Raw genomic sequence first — 14934 nt, 5'->3', positions numbered from 1 at the left:
AACCCCTGCACTTCGCTGGCGACATGCTCTGTTAGTGTGTCTGCGCTACAACACCTCCCATGTGTTCACCGCTCATTGACTTCCTTGGTTAACGCAGTAACTGCCCACTTAGAGCAGTTTTTAAATGAAGATGCTAACACTGAGTTGTTGGAGATAGCAGGATAAACTAAGGAGCACAGAACTCCTATGCCTGTAGCTGTTAACGAGCTAAGCTACTCCCCTTCCTGCTTTTTTCTTTCTTTTCAACAAGTTCTCCCGATATGGCCGCCAAGCTCTCCTCCTGATTCAGCCTCCATACTGCTGAGATAGCAGATGGGTGCCAGCCCACCAGGCAGCATGCGTCCTTGTTTTATTAGGAATAACAGCCACCAGAACAGAAACAACTCTCCACTGGGGGCACCTGTTTGAGGCCCACGAATCCATGCTGAATGCCAAAGCGCCCCGTAGTCTGAAGAGTTTGTACAAATGAACTAAGGCCGGTGGAGAAGATCTTATGTAGACTTTGTTTTTCAGTGTGGGCGTGTGCTACATCTAGGATCCTGTAAGAAGTCAGCCACTGTGTGTAAACATGCTCTTGGGGCTATTTTACTGGGTTCTATCAGCCACCCTTCCAAACCTGATTCCAACACCCTAATCCCTTCTAACCACCACCCCCCCCAACCCTAAGTAAGAGAAAAAGAAGGTTAGAGGGGAAAGGGTGCATAGATTTCTTTAGACTACTTTCTGCTGATTAAGGGTTTCTGCATTCCTTGGGGCAAGACCAATCTTCGTCATCAGGATATCCCCAGTTCCTTCTTCTTGTCTCTTTGCTCAGGACCACTAGACAAACCGAAACTGCTGGCAAAGCCACAGTCCTGCAGAAGGCAAAGCACAATCATCTGCTGGGAAGCAGCCTCTTATCCCACACCTGTGATTCACATACCATAACTGGGATTTTTAAGAAACCAAAATTCTTACTACACCTGTGCTCACTGGGGTATTCCACAGTCGAGGACCATGCTGCTCTCCTCCCTGCATTCTGAGTTGGCAATCCAGGACCTCAATGCTGTACTTTTGTCACACTACATAGCCAATTCTGGGGCACTTCTCCCCCTGCCCCCTATGTATAGTCATATAGATACTTACATGTGTGCAGGTACATGTGGCACGGGCACAAGTACACAGGCATGTGTGTCTTAGTCATGGTTTCTATTCTTGCACAAACATCATGACCATGAAGCAAGTTAGGGAGGAAAGGGTTTATTGAGCTTACACTTCCATGCTGCTGTTCATTACTAAAGGAAGTCAGGACTGGAACTCAAGCAGGTCAGGAAATAGGAGCTAATGCAGAGACCATAGAGGGATGTTTCTTACTGGCTTGCTTCCCCTGGCTTGTGCAGCCTGCTCTCCTATAGAACCCAGGGATGGTACTACCCACAAGGGGATAGGCCCTTCCCCATTGATCACCGATTGAGAAGATGCCCCACAGCTGGATCTCATGGAGGCACTTCCCCAACTGAGGCTCCTTTCTCTCTAACTCCAGCCTGTGTCATGTTGACACACAAAACCAGCCAGTCCAATGTGCATGCATGTAGAGGTCAGAGGACACCATCAGGTATCTATTCTTAGGTTGGCCCACCTTTCCTTTCCTTAACTTTCTTTCCCCCTCTTTTCCCTTCCCTTCCCTCCCTCTTTCTTTCCATCTTTCCTTTATTATTCAAGACAAGATCTCTCAGTGACCTGGAGCTAACCAAGTAGGCCCAGGAATCTCCTTTCTCCCCTCTAAAGCCCTGGGATAGTAAGCATATGTTTCATATGTTGTCATGCCCCTGTGGGTGCTGGAGGCCCTCCCCTGACCAGCTGAGCTCTTTCCCCTCCCCCTTGGGTCTTTTTTCATCACTCTTCAATTTATTTTATTTTTATTTTTTATTTGTTATATTTTATTTATATGCTTGGATCTCATTAGTTTCTTCCTGTTCGATTCCTGCGTGTCATATACAGTATCTGGAAATCAATTGTAATCCCTCTAATCTGGTTGCCTAGTTGGATATTAGGGATCTATGAAGCCTGGAGTTGATAGGAAATGCAAGTCATGGATTACTCCGGAACTTGGCTGTGTTTACTCCCACATCTGTGAATTATGCACCTACCCTGGGTGGCAGTTTGCCTCAGGCTCTGGAATACAATGATAAACTCACCTTTCAAGAAGATTTCCAGTCAAGTGTAAAACGTATCCTTGAAGTTCTCCAAAAGTGACAGAGAACTCACACATCAGTTGGTTCAGTTAATAAGTAGGCATATCATCCCCAAGTTTATTTTTATTTAAGATTTTATTTATTTTATTTTGTGTTTGTTTTATCTGTGTGTATGTATGTATGTGGACAGCTGGCATGCCTTGTACCCAAAGAGACCAGAAGATAGCTTGGATCTTCTGGAGCTGGAATTAGAGATGGCTTTAACTACCATGTGACTGCTGGGAACTGAACCCAGGTTCTTCCCCGGTTCTCCAGAAGAGCAGCAAGTGCTCTTAACCACTGAGCCATCTCTCTGTCCCCTCCTCTCACTGTTCGTAAGGAGACAGTGTCTCAGGATATCCTAAGCTAGCACAACTCATGTGCAGTTCTTAAAGCCTCCGGGTTGTGTTCTTGGTGATTGGCATGTTTACGTCATCCCCTCTGTATCAGCTCCAGCCTCACAGCCACAGTAGAGTGTCTCCACAAAGCTTCCAGAACTGTGCCTCCTAAATTTTTTGCTGGGTTATTGTTGTATTCCATAGCTGCCTGCAGCCACTACGAACTGGGTTGCTGGAACAGAAGCTGAGGGATGGATGGGGAAGGGGCGAAAAGAAAGAAGGCCAGGACAGTATTTTACTGATCGAGGCCCCAACTTTAATGGTGGTCAGACCTTTTAACAGTTGGGCAAGCCCTTCCCCCCAGACTCCGGGCTAAATTCCAGCGGAAGTCTTCTAGCTTCTCCTGGTGGTCCTTGTCTTGATTGCTCTGGCAGCTGGGTAGTTCACCTGCTTAATTCAGGAATTTGTAGACTAGGAGGAACAATGAGCTTAACCTTAACTGAGCTTCTCCACCCTAGGATAAAAATTCCTGCTGTAACCTACTTCCCTATTATGCCCTAATGTCAGATTCCTGCCCGAAGCCAGGGATTGTCCTTGGCCAATGTCAAGTTCCTACCATGTGGTATGACTCCCCAATATGGCTCTGTACAGGTTATAAGGGCCAAAACTGAAATCAATGTGCTTTCTTAAACCCCTCTTAAGGCAAGAAGAATGGGATCGCTGTAAATCCCATCCAGCTCCTGGTTAGGGTAGAAGAACAGATGTTGGGTAGTGACCAACAGCCACCTCAGGTGACAGACACAAGGAGTAGGAAATTCACTCTAGTGTGTTTTGTAGAATGATATAAAAGGAAGCCTTATGAAATTCCAGAAGGATTGTCTATGCACAGTCAGCCATATTGAATAATTTATTGTGAAAGGCATGTTTTCTTCTAACTAAATTTGAAGGTTTCTGAAGTCTGCACAGTCTATAGTGATTGGATCTCCTGCTGAAATAGTGTTTCCCCTACCACATCCATAGACTTCCCTCAGAAGGTTACTGAGAAGCATCACAAGAAAATCTGCAGAATTGGACAGCAGTCAACAGGACACATCTTCCTAGAGCAACATTGCTGGTGTGAGGGCTTGTTTGTTTGTTTGTTTGTTTGTTTAATATGAGTACACTGTAACTGTCTTTAGATACATCAGAAGAGGGCATCAGATCCCATTACAGATAGTTTCAAGACATCATGCATTTGCTGGAAACTGAACTCAGGACCTCAGGAAGAGCAGTCAGTGCTCTTAACCACTGAGCCATCTCTCCAGCCCCTACTGGTGTGAACTTTAAAAAAGAAACTCAAAGTCATTCAAAAAAATGCATCCAAAGAAGCATTCAAAACTTCAAAGGGATCTTTAAGATAAACAAGATAAATTTCAAGTATTGATAAAATTGCCTTGGGACATCTACCTAGCCTATTACCTTTGAATGTAATTTACTTGATGGGATAGTTGAAACGGTCCTGACTCCATTTATTTTCACTGCTATAAAAAGAAATTAAATTAATCTGGATGCTTTCCTCACCACATGACCACTCTTTAATGCTACCTGTAATCTGATGTTTGTGTGGTTATACTTTTCACATACATACAGTGTTCATGTACAGAAGTACACTGTGAATCTTTAAAGTCTTTATTTTAATTATTCTTCCACTCTAAAACTATAAAATAGTGTGCTTGGAAAATGGCATTCAAAACTTCAGTGAAAACTGCCAGTAGCTAACTGTTAGTGCTCTCTCTATTTCTGTAGCTAATCAGGATATAGGCTTAGGAGTTTTATTTTAGAAACAAAGAGCAAGCTCATAAGGACATGAGCTGCACTATCCTACCCTGCCCCTAGCGTAACCTCTCCTAGAAACAGAAGTAGCATCTGCATGTACCAGTGCACTCTAGAAAGGTGCTTTGGAGACCTAAGCCACTTAGGAGGGATAAATATACCTCAGATAATCCTTACTACTCCTTTCAGGACCACTCAGAATCAGGTCAAATTAAGATTACCATGATTTAGACCTAGAATCTGGTCCACCACCTTCTTTCTTAGCTCCCACTATCTTCATCTAATTGTAAACACCTCACACTTAGCTGCGTCCATCACTGCGACTGTGTCTCCGTCACTTTGTCTCAGTTAGTTTTCTTGATTTCATGTGGTGGATGATTCTAGTCTGATACCAGCTTCAAGTTTTCTCATTCTTGGAAAATGTTTCCACGTCTTAAGTTTAGTCACAGGCATTATGATGGTGCTGATGATTGTGTGTGTGTGTGTGTGTGTGTGTTGTATATGTTTATTAAAGTCTCTTTTGTGGGGACAGAGATATTACTTTTGCATCCTCAATTCACAGCAAATCATTGCAAGTCTGCAATAAGCCAGATACTATTCCAGGCACCACAGTAGTGACAAGCACATGGGTTACCTATGATCAAGGAGTGCATGCCAGGGTCAGGCAATGTCAAACATGATGGGTGCTGGGACAGGAAAGATCAAGATGGAGTCTCATCATCCTAGACGGATCAATGTGAAAGCTAAGGTCTGAAAAACAGGTGGGAGTTGACTGGACGATTTATGGATTGGAGGAGATGGTCCAGGTCTGAAAGAACAGCAAGAACCAAGGTGCTGACGTCAAAGCATTAGAACCCTAAGTGAGATCAGCGTCACCGTCTCTCATGAGGCAGAACATGGACGAGGAGCATGGTGGTTTGAATGAGAATGGCTCCCCATAGACTTATATGTTTGAATGTTTGATCAATCCCCAGCTGGAAGAACTATTTGGGAAGGATGGAAAGGTATGGCCTTGTCGGAGGAGGTGTGTCATTTTGAATTTTCAAAAACTAAACCATTCCCTATTTACTCTCTTTGCCTCTTGTTTATAGATCAAGATATGAGCTCTCGGGTGTTCCTGTTGCTATGCCTTTGCTCTGTAATCATGGACTCTGCGGCAGTTTGAATGAAAATGGCCCCAATAGGCCTCTAGGGAGTGGCACTATTAGGGTGGCTACCTTCTAGAAGTAGGTATGTCATGTTGACAGAAGTGTATAACTGGGGACCAGATACACTTGAGGTCTTAGGTGCTCATGTATGGACAGTATTCCTCAGTCTCTTCTTGTTGCCCATGGATCTGAAAGTAGAACTTTCAGTGACCTCTCTAGCACCTTGTCTGCCTGTTTGCTGCCATGCTTCCCACCATGATGATAATGGGCTAAACCTCTGAAACTGTAAGCCAGCCCTAATTAAATATTTTCCTTTATAAGAGTTGCTGTGGACATGGTGTCTCTTCACAGCAATAAACTTTAACTATGACAGACTCTAACCCTCTGAAACTGGTAAGCTCAATTAAACACTTTCTCTTATACGATTTGGCCATGGTGTCTTGTTACAACAATAGGAAAGTAACTAAGGCAAGGAACATTGGAGCAGCTTCAAACACTACTGAGAGGGGCAGAGCCATTCCTGGAGTCCAATGTCATTGTCTGGATTTTCAGACTTAAACCGTCATTTTCCCCTGAAGAAGTTGGAACTTCAGCATAGATTGGATAGCATAGGTCTGTTTGGGTATGAAGCAGGCAAATGCTCTGGGATGTCTGTTGGAGGATTTCTTGCTTTCAGGACTCTAGGGTGAGAGAAATGAAAAGTATGAGGGTCAAGACACTGATTCCCAGGATGGGTACATTCATTCATAGATGGGGACACTCATTCCTAGGATGGGGACACTCATTCACAGGCTTCTCAGCAGGCTGAAGTCTTAAAACTCCCACAGTGAAAGTTGGACCAGCCTTGGTTGCAATATATTATTGTGGTTTTAATTTGCACTTCCATGGTGACTAATGATGTCGTATCTCTTTTTTTCTTGTGTTCCATTTCTTCAAGGAGGAAAATATTTTTATTTAATGTCATGTTTTTTTTTTTTGAGACAGGGTTTCATGCAGACCAGACCTTCAAATCACTATGTAGGATAACCCAGAACTTCTAACCTTCTTCCTCCCCCCCACCCCAAATGCTGAGATTACAAGCACAAATGAACATGACCATCCCCAGTTTATACCGTGTCAGTCATAGAACTCTAGGCTCCATGTACTGTAGGTAAATGCTCTACGAGCCCAGCTCCATTCCCAGCTGAAGGAGCATATTTTTGGAAGGCTCCACTTTGTGTCTTATTCTGGGAATAGTGTTCTAAATCAACCCTAGTCCATCCGAGCAGGCAGCCCACAGAGTCCACAGAGTCGGAGTCTCCAAAAAAGGGAGATGATGACAAGGAAGCCAACATCATGTGCCCATACATACAAGCTGACAAGGCTTGACCCAAAATGACCTGTAACCTAAATAACAGCCAGTTCCTAGGTGCGGAAGTCTACCTTCAATGTCTTTGGTGCCTGTGTCTTCAAAAGTGAAATCTAGCCTTCCTTTTTTGTTGACTCAAAGCAGATCATGCCTCTCCTCCTCTGTGTTCTCAACACTACCCACAGCTCTCTTTCGGCACATGGCTTCTGAACTGTGTGGACAATCTGCAGCGTGAAGGCCTGTGGCATGCTGGCTTCTGCTTCTTGGTTCAGGCAATCTACTCCGTAGTGAAGTACAATGCGTTGCTGCCCTCAACTGCGAAGTTAATATTAGAACAGCAAGATACAAGAAGTCCTTTTTTGTTGTTGTTTTTGAATACTAGTTTTGGCTTTTCTTTTGCTTGTACTGCCCAGGGCCAAATATTTGAAATTCCTAACAGTGATCATACCAAGTTTTCTGTATCTTTAGTGAAGACAGGAAAATGTTCTGTTTTCAAGTTCACTCCCATTTGTTTGAAGACCTCTATTTGTTTCCCTTCTACTGTTTGCTGTATAGGAGTGGAGGCCCCTGTGCCTCAGGTGACTTGTCCTCTGTGTACAATTTCATTCCTTGTTGTCTTAGGTCATCTTTTATTGCCATTATTGTTGTCTTATGAATCCTGGTAAAGCCAAAGGCTGTGGCTTTGGTCATACTCCATCCCCAGAACAGTAAAGTGCATTCCAGAGTCATCCAAACCTGCCGTAGACAGACTGTTTATATGTTCCCAACATTGGTATTTGAAGTGTGGATCCCCACACAATGGTGTGTGAAGGTGTGGCCTGTGGGGCAAAGGAAAAGCTTGGGGTAACATCATGAGGACAAACCCTTATGGAGATGGTGCCCATATAAGGGGTTGAGTAGATCCAGAAGTTGCCCTCTCTGACGTCTGAGAACACAGTGACAGGGGAGCCATCCGTAAACCAGGAAATGCCTGTTGTAGAATGTATTTAATCCCAGTCTAGGCCTTCTAGCCTGCCTTTGACCATTCAGTTCCAGGACAAAAGGTAGACACATACGCTTTATATTTACAATAAACCTTAAATCTACCCTTTATGTTGAATCTACTTTCCCATCAAGAACTTCAAGTTATTACTTACTGTGTTTCATCTGGGCTGCTCTTAACTCCAATCGGCCAGTCCTCAGGGCTACATTCTCTAGACTCTTAACCCATAGTCTCTCTCTCTCTCTCTCTCTCTCTCTCTCTCTCTCTCTCTCTCTCTCTCTCTCTCTCTGCCTTCCCCTTGAGGGTAGATATCTGCCCAGCTCTTGTGCTGTTTAAGACTTATTGAAAACATAAAGTTTGTGTGTCCTTTATCCAGAAACAAAATGGTCAAAGGCGTGGTAGAAATCTGGAATTGGGATTAAAACTTTCTATAACAAATGTTCCTCTTCCAAAGCCCCTCATGGTGGAGGCTGGCCCCTTCATCCCAAACTTGCCAGCCTCCACCATGATGAGCAGTTAATTCGACTGTTGAAGCCCCCGAGGATGAAGCTTTAGTCATGGCGGCCCAAACTAAAACAGTACCTTCAAATTCCAGTCTGGGGCCAAAGTAAATTATAACCGATAAATAAAAAAAGGAGCCATTTTCTCCCAGAACAGGACTGAAGATTTAGAACCTACACCACATAAGAATGATCTTATAAATGTCTTCCCACTGGTCTTTGGCAGGTGTTCTGACCTCTCTGTATATCAGATTCATATATAAGAAGTGAGACCAAAATGACCTTTTCCATCTGATCTTGAAAAATACTGTGAAAGTCAACTGATGGTGTAGGTGAAGCCACCTGTATTTATTTGGGAGAAAAGGATGCTAAAGAATTTATTACACTTTATTTTTGTCATTGTCTATGTGGATGGAAATGAGGTGACAAGGTGGCAGGTTATTGGGGGGCACTCAGTCACAAGATTGCCATCATTGCCTCTGGAAATCAGGTCAGCCCTTGCTGCCAGGTGCACACTAGCTTCCTTAGAGCCAGCATCCTCCTTCAAATAGTTTCACAGATACATCAATGAGGTCTAAAACTGGACCTGGGAAAATTTCCCATATCAGCTCAGTTGGTTAATGAGCAAAAGGGGAAGACCCAGGAGCCTAGAACTGCACTATACGACAGAAAGGGCAGGGTCTTTCCTCTTGCCTTTGAGTAGGGAGAATACACCTTGATATAACGAGGGATGGAGTTTTTAAAAGAATGAGTAATTTTCCTTTCCCTTGTCTCTCACTCCTTCCCCCTCCCATTCCTCTTCTCTCCTAACATTTCTTCCTCTCCTTTCCCTTCCCTTTTCCCTTTCCTCCTCTTCCCTCTCTTTCCTCCCCCATTCCCTCCCCTTTCTTCCCTCCTGTCCCCTCCCCTAGCTTCTCCTTCCCTCCCCTTTCTTCCCTTACTCTCCTCACCTCTCCTCCCCTTCCCTCCCCTCCCCTCCCCTTCCTTCCCTTCCCTCTTCCTTTCCTTTCCCTTCCCTTCCCTTCCTTTCCCTTCTCTTCCCTCCCCTTCTGTACCCTCCCCCTCCCCCTCCTTACTCTTTCCTGTTCTAGAGAAAGAATGAATGATCTTGCCAAATTAGAAGCTAAATCACTGCCTTCACATGGAGCATTATTTAGTTTATCATATTTTTGGCTTTTTGGGGTGCCATTCACAGACAAAGAGGTCAGTTGGCCCATCCTGAATCCTTGGGTATGGAAACAGCAGCAGACTCCTGCACCTGAAGACCTCCTTCCACAGGGAAAGGAGATTGAGTACAGGAAAGGGCAAAACACCTAGCCTTTGGCTTCAGTGAGACTCCAAAAAGTCTTTCAGCCTTGGGGTAAGAGGAGGTAAGCAGAGGAGTCTGCAGACCTCTGCATGAGAAGCAGCTGCTGCAGAGGACGGGTTGCAGAAGACAACTTCTCCTACTAACTTCTTCCAGTCTGTATTTAGTGTGCGTGTGCGTGCGCGTGCATGCGTGCGTGTGTGCGTGTGTGTGTGCGTGCGTGTGTGTGTGTGTGTGTGTGCCTTGTCTGCCATACAATAGTACATGGCCTGGGGGCATATACCTGTAAGCCTAGCGCTCAGGAGACTGAGGCAAAAGGATCATGGGTACAAAGATAGACTGGTTTACACAGCATCTTAGTTACTTTATCTCTGGGAACAGACACAGTGACCAAGGACACTTATAAAAGGAAGCATTTAACTGGGGGGTGGGCTTATGGTCTCAGAGGTTAAGTCTATGACCTCATGGCGGGGAATGGCAACAGGCAGGCAGGCATGGCAGTGGAATGGTAGCTAAGAATCTACCTCTAATCTGCAAGTGGGGGCAGGGGAGGAGAGACAGACAGACAGACAGACAGACAGACAGACAGACAGACAGGAAAGGGACAGAGAGACAAAGCCATACCTCACAGTCCTTCCCAAAACAGTTCTGTCATCAACTAGGGACCATGCATTCAAATATATGAACACAAGGGACCATTCTCATTCAAACCACAACCCAAAGTGAGTTCCAGGCTAGTCCCAGCTATACAGTGAGATCAACATCTCAAGACACAAAACAAAATGCCAAAGAAAAAGCTTGGCTTCCATAAAGCAAACTAAAAGCAAAGCAGGAAACTATCAATAGCCCGTGATGAAAGTTATGCCTCCTTTTATGACAGATATTAAGCAGGGAGAAAATGAAACAGTGGCAAACAGAATTCCAGGTCTTTCTTTGAAGGCTTTGAGTTCCTTATGCTTTGTGGCATGTGAAGGCTGGCGTGGGTGATTGCTTCATTTCTTCTGGCCCTCTGGAGATGATGTTTCTGCATGATGGAAGCAGTGGGCTATAAAGGTCAACTAGACCTGGAATCCCTGCACCCCAGATCTCTGACGCTGGGGTACTGACATGTGCTCTACACCGCACCGAGCACAACAGAGGCATAATCCAAGCCTCTGCTAACTAGGTGCCAGGGGCACCTCTTGGCTGTGACAAGCAGAAATACACACAAGCATCACACAAATTTAAAGGCAGAGTGCACAACTGTTTCTGTCTCAAGGCCGGTGAGCTGGACCTTGGTTGCACCCGCTTTAAAAACCTCGTGTCCGGTATGTGTGGGTTTTCGGAACTTGGCCTCACGCATGAGGCGTTCAGCTGAACAATGTCCACAGATGTCAGAAGGGCTCTTGCTCTATTCCTTTCTCATCTTGCTCCTTTGAGACTGGCTCCCTCCCTGTAACACGGGCAGGACTGGAACTCATCGGGTAGCCCAGGCTTCTCTTGAGCTTGACCTCCATCAGTCTCAGCCTCATCAGTACTAGGATTGCATCAGCATGCCCAGCTCAGATGGACTCTTTAACAGGCAGAAGGAGCCACTGGAGTCATGTTCAGGGCTGGCTGCCTCTCCCTGTCCAGGAGTTACCAGTCTGTGCCATCATCCTGGTGCTTGCTGGTGCTGTCCTTCCTGCCAGGTGTTTAAGGAGAAGCCTACAGGAGCCTCGGGGATGATGACAACCTCTCTTTGACGTCCCCAGCAGCGCTCCCAGGTGTCTGAGTAATGCTGTCAGCCAATCTCCCTAAGCCTCCGGAGAGAGCGACAGGAAATTACAGTGTGTTGCAGGGATCTCTGATGCTGGGGAGAGGAAAATCCACCTCTTGAATTAAAAAGGGGAAAGAAGACAGTTTTCAAACTACTGTGATTTAGCTTTCTTTCCGTGGAAAATTACAGACCTGCTTTAAGGTGTGCGTCTGGGACCTGATCTCTGCCTGTGGCTGGTCACCAAGGTTGCTCGTTTCTGGCTACAAGCCTTCATTCAGCTGCACCCACATCCGTTCCTGGAATGGAAGAGGAGGCATCTATCTACACCTGTGTTTGGTGGGGACAATGGGGCTTCTGTCCTAGGTCCCACTTTGAGCATACTCTATTTTCCTAAGTCCACAGGAAACACCATCTCAGATGGTGAAGACCGAGTTTCTAGAAGCATTTTGGGGAAGTTGGGGAAAAACATTAGAACAGCCCTTCAATACAAGTCACCTCTGGCCCTAACCCTCAGCAAAGGAAAATGACCTAAAGAGTCATTTAAAAATTATTTTCAGAAAAGTATATTTGTGTGTGCATGTTTGTGTGCAGGCACATGTGCACATGTATGTGCATATGCATGTTGAGGTCATAGACCTGTATCTTATTTTATTTTGTTGAGGTGGCATCTGGTACTGTCCTGGAGTTTCTAGGTTAAGTTAGGCTGGCTGGCCAGCACATCCCGGGGTTCTACCTATCTCTGTCACCCCAGCACTGAGATTACAAACACAGCTTGTAATCTCATAACATAGCCAGCTTTAAAAATGCATATATGGGCACTGGAGAGATGGCCTAGTGGTTAAGAACACTGGGTACTCTTCAAGAGGACCTGAATTCCAGTCCCAGCACCTACACGGCAGATCACAAGTGTCTACAACTACAATTTTAGAAAATAGGACACCCTCTACTGGCCTCCATGGGCACTGCATGCACTTGGCACAGACTTAACATGCAAACAAAGGACCCGTATGCAGGAAACAAAAATGTTAATTTTATATTTTACTTATATTGCTCTCCCTAAAAAGTTGAGAGAATTCCTGCTTTTGGTAGTGACAGCGGCTAGATGTCCTGGGTGTTTGCCTCTTGCCCACTGCCATCCTAAACACTTCCTGAAGAGTATGTTTACTTGATCTTCCCCTGATGCCAAGAACATTCAGACATTATCTGCTTAAGGAGTATATTCAAGGTGCTCAGGAATTTGAAACCACATTTAGCTCTCCCACACCCATACTTCTTCTCTTCCACAGGGTCAAAGGTGAAAAGCCAGACTACTAACCTCAGTCCCCATGGCTACTGGTCCGCAAGTGGCCTGAAAACTTGCAACCTTAGCAAGCTCCCAAGTGCTGTGGATTGTCCAGTCCGGCAAACGCTGTTATCCCATGCCTCGTTTGCAAGAAAGTTGTCCAGGCCTGGAGTGAGGGTGGGGGTGAGGGTGGTGGCTCCATGGGTGTAATACTTGCTGTGCAAACCTGAGGATGTAAGTTCAGATCCTCAGCTCCCACGCCACTGCCAAGTGACTATGTGTGCCTGTAACCCAGAACTGGGAGGTGGAGTTAGGAGATCCTGGGGCTTCACTAGCCGGCCAATCTAGCCAAAAAGTGAGCTTCTGGGTCAGCAAGAGACCTGTCTAGAGGAATAAGGTGGAGGGGCTGGGGATGGAACTCAGCCCGTGGAACACCTGCCTGCCTAGTTTGCACAGGCCCTGGGTTTAAGTCTCCAGAACTACATACACTGCATGGCGTGGTAGCACATTCTTGTAATCTCAGCACTTAGGAGGGAGAGGTGGGAGGGTCAGGAGAGCAGCTTCATCCTTCCCATTTAGCAATTCTGAGGCCACCCTGACCACAGAAGTCCCTGTCTGAACAAATACTAATAATGTGTACAAGTACTGAGGGAGAGGCACAGCATCGACTTTTAGCCTCCATGTGAGCAACCGAGGCTTCACCTGAGCATGCACACTTGAAAAGGAAAAGAAAGAAACATATCGTAAGCACTAGCTTCGAAACCTGGAGTGAAAATGTCCCAGGCTGCAGTCTGCTGATGTGTGAACTGATCCGTACCTGCCCAGGTGTCTTGAGAGCATCTTTTCTCAGAGGATGGTGTCACGAGACACTGGGAATTGACCTGTTGGGGATATTATTCTGGTATTCCCTAGGCTGCCTGACATTTCCGAGAATTCAGTCCACTGTATCATTAAAAAAAAAAAAAAAAAAAAAAAAAAAGCTATTAGTACACTTGTTTTTTTTTTTTTTTTTTTTGGAAGTTCTATAATTTCCCATCAGGTGACCCTTTTATTCCCTAAATTATGCTTGGTTCATTTATTCCAATTCAGTAAAACCTCGTTATGTTGGATTGTGTGTGTAAACACTATGACTGTTATCCTGGTAAACTATAACCAGAATGTTAATATGAATAAGCAGACAGATTCACTGCCAAGAAAGAGCATCAGATCTCAGAGCGGCTGTGTCCTCTATGAAGGCCAGACTCTCTTAAGCATTTTTTTTTCTTTCTGGTGGTGAAAGAAACTTCATTTAAAAAGTTTTCCGGTTACAACCACCTTGAAACCCACAGGTACTCTGAGGACAGATTTTTGTGTTGTTTTGAATGCCTGTGTTTGGCCTGAATTACGATGTTAACGGCACATTTGAAACCTGAAATGGAGCTGAGTGACTGGCAGAGAATCTGTCCCGAGGCCTCTGGAGCAAGATGGGAAGAAAAAGCTTTGGCATCTTACATCTCAGCCACTTAATAGCAAAGATGGTAGCACAGGTGTGAATCCACCAATGAAATTCTCACCATTGCCCAACAGGTAGATTCAGAGTAAAGTACCTCCATCCTGAAATCTGCTGCAGAGGGGTGTTTATCATCGTCGTCGTCGTCATCATCATCATCATCATCACCGTGTATTAATTATATAATAACTATAATAACGGGCTTCAGGACACTTTCACACTCGTGGATAATGTAATTTGATCATAATCATCCCGTTGCCTTCTCTTGACTCCGCCCCTTGATGCTGCGCCCCTCCCTCTCCCCAACAAGCCTCACTTAACTCTTTTGTATCTTTGTGTGTGCACACATGATCCAGAGAGTGTAATTGGGATTGCTTCCAAGCTGCAGTGATCTTGCTCTGGCAATGGGTTAGGATTCTGGGGACTGCAACATACAAACATTCTCAAGGAAAAATACAGAAGACTCAGGGTGTGTGGGACTCCTCGGATTCCCATTTCAAACTCCTTAGATAATATCATTCCCTGTGGGGACCTTAAAAAAAAGCATGAATTGTCCCATGGCTTCTGAGCTGAGGAAGGGTTTTTATTTTTCTATTCATGTGCATAGTTGTTATTTATTGTTGAGCAGCAAGCTCTGCAGTCGGCTCTGTGATGCCATCTGTGCCTAGGCATATCCCGAGGGGTGGATTTTGTACACACTGGCCAGGGATCCTCTTTGGAAGCGTCTGGTTCCCGGGGAGCCTTAACTGAATGCTGGTTGGAGAGGATCAAAGAGGGC

The 14934-nt window shown here is 45.2% G+C and overlaps 1 protein-coding gene across 1 annotated transcript in view; it reads left to right on the top strand.

Moving 5' to 3' along the window:
• Positions 1 to 14934, top strand: part of Frmd4b (FERM domain containing 4B) — a 321370-nt gene that overhangs the window by 116245 nt on the left and 190191 nt on the right. The window lies entirely within an intron of this gene.

This window comes from Apodemus sylvaticus, chromosome 2, assembly GCF_947179515.1.
Source record: "Apodemus sylvaticus chromosome 2, mApoSyl1.1, whole genome shotgun sequence".
NCBI lineage: Eukaryota > Metazoa > Chordata > Mammalia > Rodentia > Muridae > Apodemus > Apodemus sylvaticus.
Note: the sequence above shows the minus strand (reverse complement) of the source record. Positions and strands in the feature narration are given on the sequence as shown.